Source organism: Dermacentor variabilis, unplaced genomic scaffold (genome assembly GCF_050947875.1).
Source record: "Dermacentor variabilis isolate Ectoservices unplaced genomic scaffold, ASM5094787v1 scaffold_13, whole genome shotgun sequence".
Lineage (NCBI taxonomy): Eukaryota > Metazoa > Arthropoda > Arachnida > Ixodida > Ixodidae > Dermacentor > Dermacentor variabilis.
The window spans coordinates 14,711,671-14,726,273 of NW_027460291.1; the positions used below are offsets into that span (position 1 = coordinate 14,711,671).

Genomic DNA, 14,603 nt, shown 5'->3' on the forward strand with positions numbered 1-14,603 from the left:
GCTGTGTATGTCGTCTCTCGCAGTCCTTGTCCTTCGCGCTGTACGTTATTTTTGAGCATGGGCAGTTTTACACTGGATTTTCTAGCTGCAAGCACTTCCAATGCTTACTTTTATGCCTGAAGCCGGGTTAGAATGCCCGTAATGCATACTTGGAAAGTCAAAGCACACCCGGTGACGTTAAGGGACGCCCGCGAAAGCTTGAACCTGCTGAAGGACCTTTTCTCACACTGAATTAATTGAAAACTGGATTTTTCACCTGCCTCTGGAGCATATGCCTCTGGAGATTTACGGTGTTTCTGCAAGTACAGTGTCAAGAGTGTTTTCTGGTCGGATAAATTTTATGTACATCAAGCTAGAAAAACTAACACTGTGGGCACCACGCAGTAAGGTTGAAAGGCACATGCCTCCTGCATTTGGGGAGCTGCACCCAAGGAATAGGGTGATCATGGACGCCACAGAGGTGAAGTACCTAGCTCCCTCGATTCGCAGTCAGGTACGTACTCAACTTACATGTCGGCGAACACTTTTAAGGCCCTCATTGGCGTGGCGCCAAATGGCCTTCTGATGTTCGCATCAGAACTTTTGATGGGGTTTCACTCTCTGATCTCCAAATAGTGATCAGAAGTGGTTTTCTGGAAATTAAAGTTTGCCGACAAGGGCTTTAAGATCAAGGATCTACTTCAAGAACAAGGGGTTGGCCTGAATTGTGCACTTTTGTTGACACAAACACAATTTGAGGAAGATGATGTGCAGTGGACACAGGAAATCGCTTCACTTCGCATTCATGTCGAACGGCGAATAGAACAAATCAAGTGCTACCACTTTTTTGATGGGGCAGTGCCACTTTCCCTGGGTCCACTGATTAACCAGGTATGGTCAGTGTGCCGTGCTGAGCAATATGCAAAGCCCTTTAATCGCCGAAAGTGAGTGACCGGTGGGAAAAAATTGGTTTATTACTGGTAACTCTCACAAATGAGTTTCTCTTTATTGCAAAAGTTTACTTGTCTTTATTGCATAAATTTTTAGCTCTTCGAGCTAGATTCATATACTCGCCCGCTGTACGGGGAATGGGAGCAAAGGGCCAAAATAAAGTTTGTCTAGGACATGAACCATGTCGTTACACTCTTTTGCGGCAAAACGCACCCGCTGCACTACAATAAAGTGCGGTCCGAAGACAACGAAGTCTCCCACTGTGTGCGAATTATCCCCATCTGTCCAATCACCTGCTTGTAGTGTTCATGGGAAACTTTCAGTTCAGGTCGGAAATCTTCATCAAGTGCAACGAAGAAGTCTTCCGAAAGCAGAACCTCTCTGGTGTCATGTCAGAGGGAATATGGGCATTTCACCTCTTCTGTCCCCTATGGAAACGGTTCACAAGTGTCCAAGGTTAGGGCGTCAGGCAATGCTCCAAGCCGTGGCCTTGTTTGGTCGACAAAAAGGCTGCACTTGAATACTTCGACAGGATGTCCTGCAGTTGTCAAGGTACCATTGTATCTCAAGAGGTTGTCTTTCTCATTAGCCACGCCGTAGCTGGAAAAAGAATTTAGTGAGGCTTCAGGAATTCGATTGTAGGCCCACGCTCGGTGGCTGTGCTCCAGCGCAGACCTATAATACGCCGTATCTCGCCATGCAGGTGCACGGTTTCATCACCAAACTTCTTCTATTGCCCCCGAATTCTGGCCTTCCCCCAAGCCACAGCTATCCCAGAAATCCGGCCCAGCACGCCCGGCGCGGGCCCCTTGCCTGCTCCCGCCACGACCGATTCATCATGTAAAACAGCGCCATCGCTACCTTCTTTAGATCCTCATTCCCCATGGAACGCGCCATCGTCAGCAACATCGTCCCCCACGCCAGCCATAAAGCCGGCCCTCTCGTCCCCCGCGCTTTGTGGGCTCGGTGGTGACTATGCTTCAGCACAGACCACTAATCCGCTGTATTTCGCCATGCAGGTCAGTAGAACGCATCATCCTTTCGGGAAAAAATCCAGCAACTGCTTCCTAATACAGCTATCGAGCCCACGGTGTTGGGCTATAATTGTTATCGAATGTGTTCGTGTCATACGGTCTTTGTTGCTTTTGTCGGGTAATATAGAAACTAACCCTGACCCTCCTGGTATTGGAGACGTAATGTCTGAATTAGGAAAGCTAGCTTCTGGCCAGTCAAAACTTATTACTGAAGTACTAGACCTAAAAAGCAAGCTACTAACAACAGACAAAACCCTATCGGACCTAAGTAAACGCATGACTCATTTAGAAAGACATTACAAAGCCATTTCAACACTACGAACTGTCCTTGATACAATCAGAATAGATACCACCCAAATGGCAGGCCAGATTGCACGCCTTCCTACACAGATGGACGATAACGAAAACACGTCACGCCGTAATAATCTAATATTTTATAACATCTCCGATCCTAACCCGAAAGAAACATTTTCAGAATCTGAAAAAATCGTCATCCGCCACTGTAATGAACACTTGAAATTCGTCATTGATCCCAACCATGTTGACCGTGCGCATTGCCTTGGACGCCATACAGAAGGCCGTGCTCGGCCACTTATCGTAAAATTTAATCAATTCAAAACTAAAGAGTCTGCTTTCTAATGGACCTAAGTTTAAGGGAAGCAATTTCAGCGTCGGAGATTTCCCTCAGCCCATCAGAATTGCTCGTAAAAACCTTATCGCTCTCGCTAAATCGAAATCCACGTCCTATTCTCTCTGCTTCAAAACATTACATATAGTTACGAAACGATACGTGTTTGACCATTCCACAGAATCTCTTAAGGAAATATCGTAGCAATTGCCCAGTCATCAACATGTCCCTCCCAACCCTCTGCCCGCCCCGCGATCAAAGTTGTTCCTTTCCGCTATTTTCAATAACATCCGGAGCGTCATCCCAAAACCTGACATTATTTCTAATCTGGTTTCGTCATCTTGCAGTGACCTTCTAATATTAACGGAAACATGGCTTACAGGAGACGTAACGGAGAGCGGAGTGCTCGCTGGCCTACCAAATTTTCAACTGCTTCCAAACGGTCGTAGGAGCACAAGGGGGGGGAGGGTACTTGTCACCGTAAACCAAAATATATCATGTGCATCTGTTAACATTATGTCCGATCTTGAAATTCTGTGGTTTAAATGCCATGCCGCACCCCATTCAATTTTACTTGGCATTTGCTATAGGCCCCCTCATAGTACTACAGACTTCTCTTTCAGATTGAATAATATCTTAAGTCAAATAACGACCAAACACCCCAACATGCATGCAATTTTATTTGGAGACTTTAATTATCCTAATATCAATTGGTCAAGTCGGCCTGCACCAACGGCTACAGCAAGGGAATCGAACGAGTTCCTCGAGGTATGCCTCAACTTTAACTTATCTCAAGTGCTCACAGAACCAACCCGTGTCACCGATAACTGCCAACATATTTTAGACCTTGTCTTAACAAGTAATGCTGAGGGTATGTCATCCATCGCGTATCTTCCCGAAATCAGTGACCATAAAGTCATTCATGTCGACTTCGTAATTAAACCCGTTTTGACCCCGACTGTTAAAAAGACTATTCGCTTGTATTAAAAGGGCAATTATGAAGCAATTAATCATGAACTAACGCAATTTTACCCCAGTTTTGCAGGTGCCTATCCTTGTCATAACATGGGTGAAAATTGGCAAATTTTCGAAGAGAAACTAAACAATTTGGTTGGCAAATACATTCCCCAAATTAGCATTCATTCCAATTCAGCACAACCCTGGTTTAATAAAGCAATGAAGCGATTAGAAAACAAGAAAAAAAGTCTCTTCCGCGCAGCTAAGCCCCGTAACACCCCTGACGCATGGAAAAAATAAAAAACCGCTGAAACTGCCTATCTGGAAGCCATATAATCATGCCAAACGCTCATTCTTTTATTCTGATGTGCCGAACATGCTTAAGAACGACCAAAATAATTCTGGAAAGTCTTATCTGGCCCACAGGACACGCGAACTATTACCCTATCAAATGAATAAGGTGATTCCCTAACCGACGCTGAGTGTGCTCACTTTTTTAACACAACCTTTGCGTCAGTTTTTACACAAGAAACTGAAATGTCATTTTCTATTCCCCATACGAACTTTCAATGTACCATGCCACCAATTACATTTTTTCCATCCGGTATTCCACCCCTCATATACATATCAAACTTTCATCGGCAACTGGTGTGGACGACATTACGTCTAAAATTCTAAAAAAACACTAAATATATTTGTGCGGCATATCTCTTTCTTCTATTTTCACAGTCAGTTTCAACAGGCGTGCTGCCTCCAGATTGTAAGCACGGAAAGGCCGTTCCAGTTTACAAATGGGGCAACAAACACTCACCATTAAATTACCGCCCCGTCTCATTAGCCAGTGTAGCCTGCAAAATCCTTGAACATATCATCGACACACATATCAAGACTTTCTTGATGCCAACCATTTTTTTTCATCCTGCGCAGCTTGGCTTCAGGAAAGGTTTTTCTTGCGAAACACAGCTAGCTATGTTCGTTCATGACCTGCATGGAAACCTTGACTCTAACTTCCAGACTGACGCCATCTTCCTAGATTTCGCCAAAGCTTTTGACAATGTTCCTCATGAGCGTCTACTACTAAAACTTGCCGCATTACATCTTAATACCAATATCTTAGCATGGATTAAAGAATTCTTAAGTAACCGTTCACAATCAGTCTTTGTCAACCATCAAACATCTAACTTGCGGGCACGACGCTCTTTTCGGCACAAACTCACGCTTCTTCATGTACCAGGTGCTGCTCAGATTCTTCGCTGTCGTGGTGAACGCCGACTTCGCGGTGGAACATGGCTTCACCAAACCTTGGCCAGATGCTGCTACAACGGATCTGCAATCATCTGCTCATGCCTTACACGGTCCGCAAGATTATATGCTGGAAATCGTGTACGATCTCCGACACACCGAAGTGGAATCTGCGCATCGGGGAGCCTTTCCGGTTCCGCTGCGCGCTGGCCATATAAAGGACCAGGCAAGCCTAGAGCGACTGGGGCACGACGCTCTTTTCGGCACAAACTCACGCTTCTTCATGTACCAGGTCAGTTACCTAAATGGAACTAAGTGTTATCGCTCTAGCAAAGTTATGCTTTTAAGAGTGTCGTGCCCCATTAGCAAGCGACAAATGATTGAGTGTCTTGAACATGCCAACCTGTGCTTCGTTGATGCTCTACTATTCTCTCTCTACGACGGCTGCCTGACGCTTTCCCAAATCTTACTGCTCCTATCGGGGACTGTAGAACTAAATCCAGGGCCCATGAATGCAGTTGAACGTGACCAAATGACAAACATTGAAAGAATTCTCTTAGAAATGAAAACAGGCCAGGAAACTGTGCTTGCGAAGTGAACGGAATATACAACAAGAATATGTGAATTAGAATCCAAAATTACGGGCTTAATAGAGAAGACAAACAATGTAGAAAGTCGTATTGCTCGGGTGGAAAAAATGGAAGATAAATTTATGGCTAAACTAGACGACTTGGAAAATAGAAGCCGTAGACAGAATCTGGTCTTTTTCGGGTTGCCTGACAGGGAGCATAACGAGACGTGGGAGGCGTCTGGAAAACTAATAAGTGGAATATGCAAAGATGTGATGAAACTTGATATTTCGGTTGAACGGGCTCATCGCGTAGGCGTTTTCAGAGAAGGCAAAAACCGGCCCATAGTGGCATGCTTTTCAAGGTGGAAGGCTAGAGAAAATGTCTTTAAAAACGCTTACAGACTAAAAGGCACTTCGTACAGCATCTCTGAAGATTTCAGCCGAGCCGTACAAGAAAAAAGACGTCAGCTTTGGAATTATGCCAAAGAAAAAAGAGAGAACAAAGAAAATCGTGTTCGCTTGATTTATGATAAATTGATCATCAATGGGCAAACGTTTGTCTGGGATAGCGATATGCGGATGCCAGTTCCACTTCAGGCGCATGCGCGAGTGGACAGAGGCAAATGACGCATTCCGAATTCCGTTCCTCCGAAAGATAACTCAGCACGTTGCTCGCAGCCTGAACGGCTCTCTGTCCTGCTTGTAAATTGTCGCAGCATAGAGAACAAAGTCGATAACTTCATGCCTTTAGTAGCCACTGTTAAACCTCAGATTGTGATGGGCACCGAATCATGGTTAGACAAGGATATACCTGATGTAGAAATCTTTCCGCCTGGTTTTACTGTCTATCGGAAAGATAGGCATGGACATGGCGTGGGAGTATTCCTTTTGATATCAAATGCATTGTCAAGTACACAAATTTTATTTGAAAACAATTCTGAGTCTGTCTGGTGCCTTGTGAAATTGCCTAACAGAAACAATGTAGTCTACGGGACATTCTACCGCCCACCCGGCAGCAGCGACTCATTCGGATTGCTGTCTGAGATGCTATCTCTCCTGCCTAATAGCGTATTTCAAGGGGGGATTTCAATTTGCCAGACTTAAACTGGAATGCCGGATGTGTGGCTGGCAATAGGTCCCGTATTTACACAGAGTTCGAAGAACTGCTCGGATTAAATGGATTGCAGCAGTAAGTACTGGAACCTACGCGAGAAAATGCAATTCTAGACTTAGTACTTTGCAATGAGCCGAACATAATATCAAAAGTTACTGTTTGCCCAGGTATTAGAGACCACAGGGCAGTTGTCATAGAACTTAACATACAGCGAGTACGGATGGCGCAAATTGCGCAAAGAAAAGTGTACAGCTACGACAGAGGAGACTATGCTGCTACCAGGACCGAACTTGAAAATTTCTTTCCTACTTTCCAATATATGTCAAACGCACGCTGTCAGTTAACTTTGTGGTCAGCATTTCGGGACAAAATACTTGAACTAGTCGAAAGTCATGTTCCATGCAGGTACCTGCGGCAACGAAAAAAACAAAAACCTTGGTTTAACGTAGAAATACGTAAACTTATAAGGAAAGCAAGACAAACGTATAAAACATTTTCTGCCGACACCAGTCTGGCAAATAAGAAACGCTTGCAAGAGATAAATAAGCTATTGAAAGCAACGATTAATGCTGCCAAAGATACCTTCTTTGTTAAATTAAACAAAGACTTGAGAGAAAACCCAAAATCTTTTTTTTGGAAATATGTAAAACAAAATCCCGTGTGCTTAGATTTAGGTGCACGTTAAAGAACCCCAGGTGGTCAAAATTTCCGGAGTCCTCCACTACGGCGTGCCTCATAATCAGAAAGTGGTTTTGGCACGTAAAACCCCAAATATTATTATTAAAACAAAATCGAAAAGAAGCCATATCGATACCATCTTTATCTGTTGACGGCAAAAGCGTGACGTCGGACTATCAGAGGGCGGAATGCTTCAACAAGTACTTCCAATCTGTGTTTTCGCTATTACCTGCTGGGGAGACAACGCCAATCAAGGCGATATGATGCCAGACGTTTAAATTGATGTTAGTGGTGTCGACTCTTTATTACGCCGTTTAGATGACACAAAAGCAATTGGACCTGATGGAATATCCCTAGTAGTCCTTGAAGAGTGTCATGGCATCATTTCTCCGTATTTAACGATCATTTATAAGCTTTCCCTTGAAACAGGCCTCATTCCCCAAGATTGGAAAACGGCAAGCGCGACACCCGTTTTTAAATCGGGCGATAGAAAACTCAGAGAAAACTACAGGCCGATTTCACTAACGTCAATATGTTGCAAAACATTCGAGCTCATTTTATATAGTAACATATCTGCATTCCTTGACTCAAACGCTTTTTTACACCTTCCCAGCACTGACTCCGAAAAGGTTATTCCTGCAACACACAACTAATAGAATTGCAGCACTTCTGATCTAAAACCATTGATAACAATTGTCAGGTAGACGCGGTTTTTATTGATTTTCAAAAATCTTTCGATATTGTGTCCAATAAGCTCCTAGATGTAAAGCTCGCTGCATTAAATATAAACGAAAACGTTCAAAATTGGATACAAAACTACGTAAACGGAAGACCCCAGTCTGTTGTCCTAAACAACGTTGCATCTTCACCAATAACTGTTTCTTCGGGTGTTCCTCAGGGAAGCGTACTGGGGCCCTTGCTATTTTTAATCTACATAAATGACATTGTCGAACTAATTACATCACCCATAAAACTATTTGCTGATGACTGTGTGATTTACAGAGAAATTACCACTGAAGATGACATTGATACATTGCAAACAGATTTAGATAAGGTAGCGATTTGGTGTAAAAAAATGGAACATGAATTTAAATATAAAAAAGTGCAGTAGCGTAAGTTTTTCCAGAAAATTATCCAAATTTCAGCACCGATATAACATCAATGGCACGCTTATCGACATACAGTCTGAATGTAAATATTTAGGAGTCTATTTTACCGAATCATTCACTTGGCATAAACAGATTGACACATTCATAGCAAAAGCTAGCAGGATGTTACATTTTATTCGCAGAAATTTTAAACAGGCAACACGCGAAATTAAAGAAATTTTATACTTCTTACATGTTAGAACAATACTTGATTATGCTTGTGTAATATGGGATCCCTATCAAGATTACCACATTAATGGACTGGAAAAACTACAGAACCAAGCAGCAAAGTTTGTTTGCAATATATACAGCCCGTACTCTAGCGTTTCCGAAATGAAGGCCACTTTAGGATGGGATCTACTACATATGCGTAGGCAGAAGTTAAGGCTTAAACTATTGCACCGAATATATAATAATCAGACAGGTATTAATCGCTATAACTATCTCCTGGAACCAGATTAAATATCGACTCGCTGTGATAACAACAAAAAGATCTCAGCCTATAACTGCAGAACAAACACTTTCTACTACTCTTTTTCCCCAAAACAATTAGACAGTGGAACGGTTTATCAAATGATATAGTAAATGTGTCAAATAACGAACTATTCTATTCTATGCTGTGACGGCGCTCTTGTAAAACAAATGTGTGTGTTATATATCTTGGAACCTGCTTGTTTCACTTTACTTGTATGCCTTTCTCTAACAGCTATTGTAGTGATTCTGTTTGTCAGTATATCTGTCCGAAAGCTTCTCTGTTTTACTGGTTATATTTTGTTCCCCCCTACGTAATGCCTTTATGGCGATGTAGGTACTCTGCAAATAAATAAATAAAAAACTCTACCCCTGTAAACTCAGGCGTACCCCAAGGGTCGGTCCTTGGTCCACTACTATTTCTAATTTACATTAATGACCTACCAATGCATGTATCTTCTAACACCCGTATGTTTGCAGACGATTGTGTAATTTATCGCAAAATTAACAGCGCTTCCGATAACACTTCCCTTCAAAGCGACCTGCGAAGTGTACAGGAATGGTGTAACCTTTGGCTAAGGGAACTAAACCCTAACGAACGTAAGACTCCCCTTTCACCGCCGCAGAAATCCACTTGTTTTCTCGTACCAAATTGCTGACGTCAACCTTGAATTAGTTCGTTCCAACAAATATCTCGAAGTAACCCTTTGTAGTGATTTCACCTGGGAAATGCACATTATGAACATCATTTCATCTGCTACACTCGGGTTTTTAAAACGCCATTTGCACCACGCCCCCATAAATGTAAAATTACTAGCCTATTCGTCTCTCGTCAGGGCGAAATTAGACTGGAATTAGACAATCAACCGGAATCGCTTCAAAATCGAGTTGCAAGATTTATACATTCTAAGTACTCCTACGACATCAGTATATCGCCACTAAAAACAGAATCCGGCTTATCATTGCTTGCATCTCGACGCCGCATTGCTAGTCTGTCTTTTTCACAAGTTATTTTACAGCTCACTTGCCGAAGCACCATACATTGTCCCCCCGGCACGCATATCCAGCCGCACCGGTCACCCGCAACAAGTCGCGCGCCCACGTACACGCACTGTCACTTTTTCGTCTTCATTCTTTTTTCGTGCACCAACAGACTGGTACGGCCTTTCCAACAAAGTCATAGTCATAACCTGTCCTAGCACATTTTTAAACACAGTAACAAATTATCTTACCCTGTAATAAAAATATGCACTTCAATTTTTATGTATGTATACACCCACCCCTTATCTAATACCCCTTCAATGGGGCATTTAAGGAAATAAATGAAGTGAAATGAAATGAAAAGGACAAAAGTGCATGCGCAAAATGTTTTCAATAACACCATGCCTGAACATACCTGACGGGCCAAACGCGTGAAAGGTCCTTCGCAGTCGTCAAACTAGTCAAGTCTTTCTTTGTCCACTTCTTCAGGTGCAGGACCAAACCGAAGCTGAACGCAATAAGGCGGTGAAGACGAGCTTGATGCCATGTCAGGCTATTTTTTGCCTCCTAGACGCCCTTTCCAGGTCCTGCGCCTTCGCTGGGGTGATGCATATACCCGGAAATTAATTTCAATGGCACATATTTTATGTGTTATTGTGCAGAGACTGAAACGCTTGACTTTTCGGGATAAAATTCAGGTGATGTTGATGCATATAGAAATAAAACTAAGTGTAGTACATTAATAAATGCTGCATAGGCTCCATCGTACTTGTCAGGTATTTTCCATTGTGTAACAGTGAAAGCACCCGTTATACGCTCAGCCCTTTCCCATGTTTGTGGCCGTGGGACTTCTAGCTCTTTGGATATGAAGAACACTGCTGGCAGTCGAGAAGACATCCCTTAAGTGTGTCCCAAATTTTGTTTCAGGGACATTTGAGCTGTCTTCAGCCTCGAGAAAGGTGGCAGACTCCTGCCTGCGATTAATTTCTTTCAGTGCACCGGCAAATGCCTTTATGTCTTCCTCCTGTTGCTTTGTATCTTCGTTAGCAGCAATGCCTTGATACATGCAAGAGGTGCGGGGCAAATCTTGCCCGCCCTCCCCTACTGTCTGCCAGTCTACCTGCTGAAGACTAGTTCCGCGAAGCAGGTTGGTCCTTGGTACTCCCCACTGCTGCGGCAAATCTGTTGATGAGAGACTCTCCGGTGCTATTTGTATCTTTTGACTTGAAGTAGTGCCACAAACTTCAGTACAGCTTGCAAACGGTTACATGCGTGCTTGCCAGCAGCACACTCACAAAGGCCGACAAGTATGTCTTCATGTAGCGACAACGCTGCTTTGACTGTATATGGTGAGATGGTTTTTCGTTGGTGTCTGTAGCAGCTGGCCTTCACAAAGATGGTATTAGCGCTGAAACGGAGAGTGCAAATGTACAACATTGCCGGTTTATTCTTGAGTGCAGCACGAAATTTTTTATAAGTTTGGTATCTGTCAGCTGCGAGGAGAGGCACGCGACGGTTTGTTACCAATAGGGGCAGGGGGGCGGCACCCCTTATATACGCAATAGACCGCGGCTCGATGGGAATACGCAATTGTGTCAGTGGGGGCGTGGCATGTAGCATGGCTTTTCAATTGCGAGCTTGTGCAAACATGTGGACAATCAAATATACATCCAACAGGAAGCCGATAGGTCTGCTTCGCTGCAGGGTAGATGAAAGACACAGCAGTGCTCTTGAGGGGGCAAAGTTGGTTAACGTAGTCAGACGCATGCTGTGACATCAAGCAATATAAAACGTGATTCCTGAATTCCATAAAGGTGTGGCGCCCACCACATTTTTCGAGTCAAATCAGACGCTGAGTCTCTTCATTACCCTTCTTTACACAGTCAATCAATTTCGTTGTGGCGAAGCAGAAACACGAACATCTTTAGTGCCGATTTACGAAGCAAAAGCCTTAAATTTTTTAACAGGTGGTAGCGTGACAATAACCTTTTTTCGGGAGATAAAGTATTTTGCGCTTTAGTAATCAGCAAGCGGCTCAACAGTTCCACGAGCGTGAAACCCTTGTCAGCGATTCTCCTCAACAAAGTGGTTCCTTTCCGCTCGAGCCTACGTTCACGCACCGTGTATAAAGCTACAAGTACAACTAAGGTTTGTCATAGAAATTAAAATTATTGCAGACATTGAATGACCGAATTCGGTTAAATTAATCGCCTTTCATTCAGATTGCCTACTACATGGGTCCGAACAAGCGCACGCGGTGCAAGGGATTTTAAGCGCTTCCCAAGATGCCGAATCCCTTCGTGCATCAATGTATTGGCCTAACAAGCTTTCTCAGCGCTGTTACTAATGTTATCTATGAAATTGGTGTCATTCAGCCGCAAAAGCTTACGTTTTGCAGGAGTAGTTCGCGCAGACTGTAGATGCAACCACGTAGCCCTCCGTCACAAACATGTACGCCTTTCGTTGGTCCTTCGTAGTCGTCGTCGAAAAAAAACTGGTGATTGCCGTCTCCCGGAGCGGCAGGAGGCACGACAAGTAACTCTCCCAGCCGTGTACATGAGAAACGACATCGCTCACGTCGAAATCGGCGTCCAACTAACGCAGAAGCGACGTTGTAGCAGCGAATCGCAAGCACCTCGTTACGGCGGTTACGGCGCTCCACGATAACAAGGCGAATTCATTCCCAGGACGCTTTACGCATCCTGCGAATGCAAGGATGGCCCGCAAAGGATCGGCTACCACAAGTTCTCAAACCATTCTGGGAGCATCGTGGCAACATCACAGTTAGCAAGCAGTTGCTTCTAAAGGTCACCAGATTAGTAATCCCAAGATCTATGCAGAAAGAAATGCTTCATAGAATCCACGAAGGGCATCAAGGCATTTCCCGCTCCCGCGCAAACGCTAAGGAATTAGTCTGGTGGCCGGGAATCAGCCAGGAAATCGCAACAACCATAGCCAACTGCCAAATTTGTGCTGCAGAGCGCACCAAATTTTCCGAACCGATGATCCCATCTGAAACAACTGAGCTTTCATGGGAGAAAGTCGGAATTGATTTATTTGAGATGAAAGGAGCTGTCTATCTTGTTGTTGTCGACTACCATTCGAGGTATCCTGAGCTGGCCCTACTGGATCAAGGAACATCGTCACAGGTGGTCATCCAGCACCTGAAAAGCATCTTCGTCAGACAAGGGATCCCGAAAACGGTAATACCTGACAACGGACCACAGTTCATCTGATTTGCTTTCATTGATTTTGCAAGAAAATACGGCTTCAAGCATGTCACAACGAGCCCTCGTTACCCACAAGCTAACGGGGAAGCTGAGCGCATGGTAGGGACTCTCAAAAGACTACTGAAGAAAGCGCTGGACCCATACATTGCCTTGCTGAATTAGAGAAACGCACCGGGCCCAACCATCTATAGTCCCGCGCAACTGCTAATGAGCCCTCGCTTACGCTCACGAGTGTCATGCATGCCATCCGCGTTAAAACCGCTAGTGGTAACCGCTTCTTGGAAAAAGCAGGACGTAAAATACAGACGGAGACAAAAGATGTATTTTGACAGATGTCATGCTGCGAGACCTCTTCCCAGCTTATCCGCAGGCAACCAAGTATGGCTGAAAGACAGATGCGCCGAGGGCACAGTCCTTCGTCCTTCCTCAACACCAAGATCCTACTGGGTCCAGACTGCAGGGGGGACCGTACGCAGAAACAGACGCCATCTGTTCCTGCTCCCAAACAGAGGAGAAGCCAGTCCCGTCCCGGCAGAACAGACTCAACAAAGCAGCTTGCCAATGGACACGACCGACAACGCAGACATCGTGGCTAAGAAATTGTCCGACATCCACGAGACCCTTCCGCCGAACGTTACTTCGAGACCAGAGCAAAGAACGACGCGATATGGACGCGTCGTACGAGTGCCGAAAAGACTCGGCCTTGATGACTAGTTTGTGGAGTGCTTTCCCTTCTTGGTTGGCACACAGTGCTTGTAAAACGGGGACGATGTGGCGTCATTTTGATACGCACTGTGTGTGTGTCTGAGCCACAGACACGCGTTAAGTTAAGTGCTATGCTTTTATTTCTTTGAACTCGCATCTGTCTGCTAACCTGTTAAGCTCGGTTGCAAACTGGTCTACTGTTTCTCGCAGTTATTGGCTGCGTAGAATAAAGCGAGCACTCTCGTGGACTGTGTTCTTGGTATGGACGAAAGAGCCCTTAAATTTTGACTTTACGAGGTTGAAGTGCTCCATTTCTTCATCTTTGACGTTTAGCGACCGAAGGATCTCCCGTTCCTTTCTGCCTATTGTATAGAGAAGAGTCCTTACTTTTACTTCGTCTGGTTTCTCATGTAGTCCGGATGCGAATCTGTAGTGGTCGAATTCGTCCATCCAGGCGGGCCAGTCCGCAGTGTTCTGGAAGTCGAAAGGCCTAGCAGGCTTGATTCTAGCCATGCTGAAGCACTGCTTGACGATTGTCACCGGGAGGACTTGCTCTTGTGGAGGCAGGCGCTCGTTCGCTTGTTGACGGGCTGTTGCAGCGCTACATCGTAGTCACCTTTCATACATTCCACTTCTGACACCATGTCAGACCGTCAGAGAGACTGTCTGACATGGTAGGACATGGAATGATATGGTAGGACTGAGAGACGCTCGTCGTCCCATGACCAAGAATTATCCCTTTTAATGTACCGTCGTTAAATATATACAGCCAATATGGTCACAGGCTAGCAGACAGATGCGAGTTCAAAGAAATGAAGGAACGCCTAATAAGAGATCGCTTCGTAGTAGGACTACGAGACCAGCTACACTCGGAAGAACTACAGATGGGTCCTAATCTCACGCTGAGCACTGCT

The 14,603-nt window shown here is 44.5% G+C and overlaps 1 pseudogene; it reads left to right on the plus strand.

The window, feature by feature from the left end:
- Positions 1–400: 400 nt before the first annotated feature.
- LOC142566809 (uncharacterized) overlaps positions 401–14,603 on the plus strand; it is a 66,999-nt pseudogene continuing 52,796 nt past the window's right edge.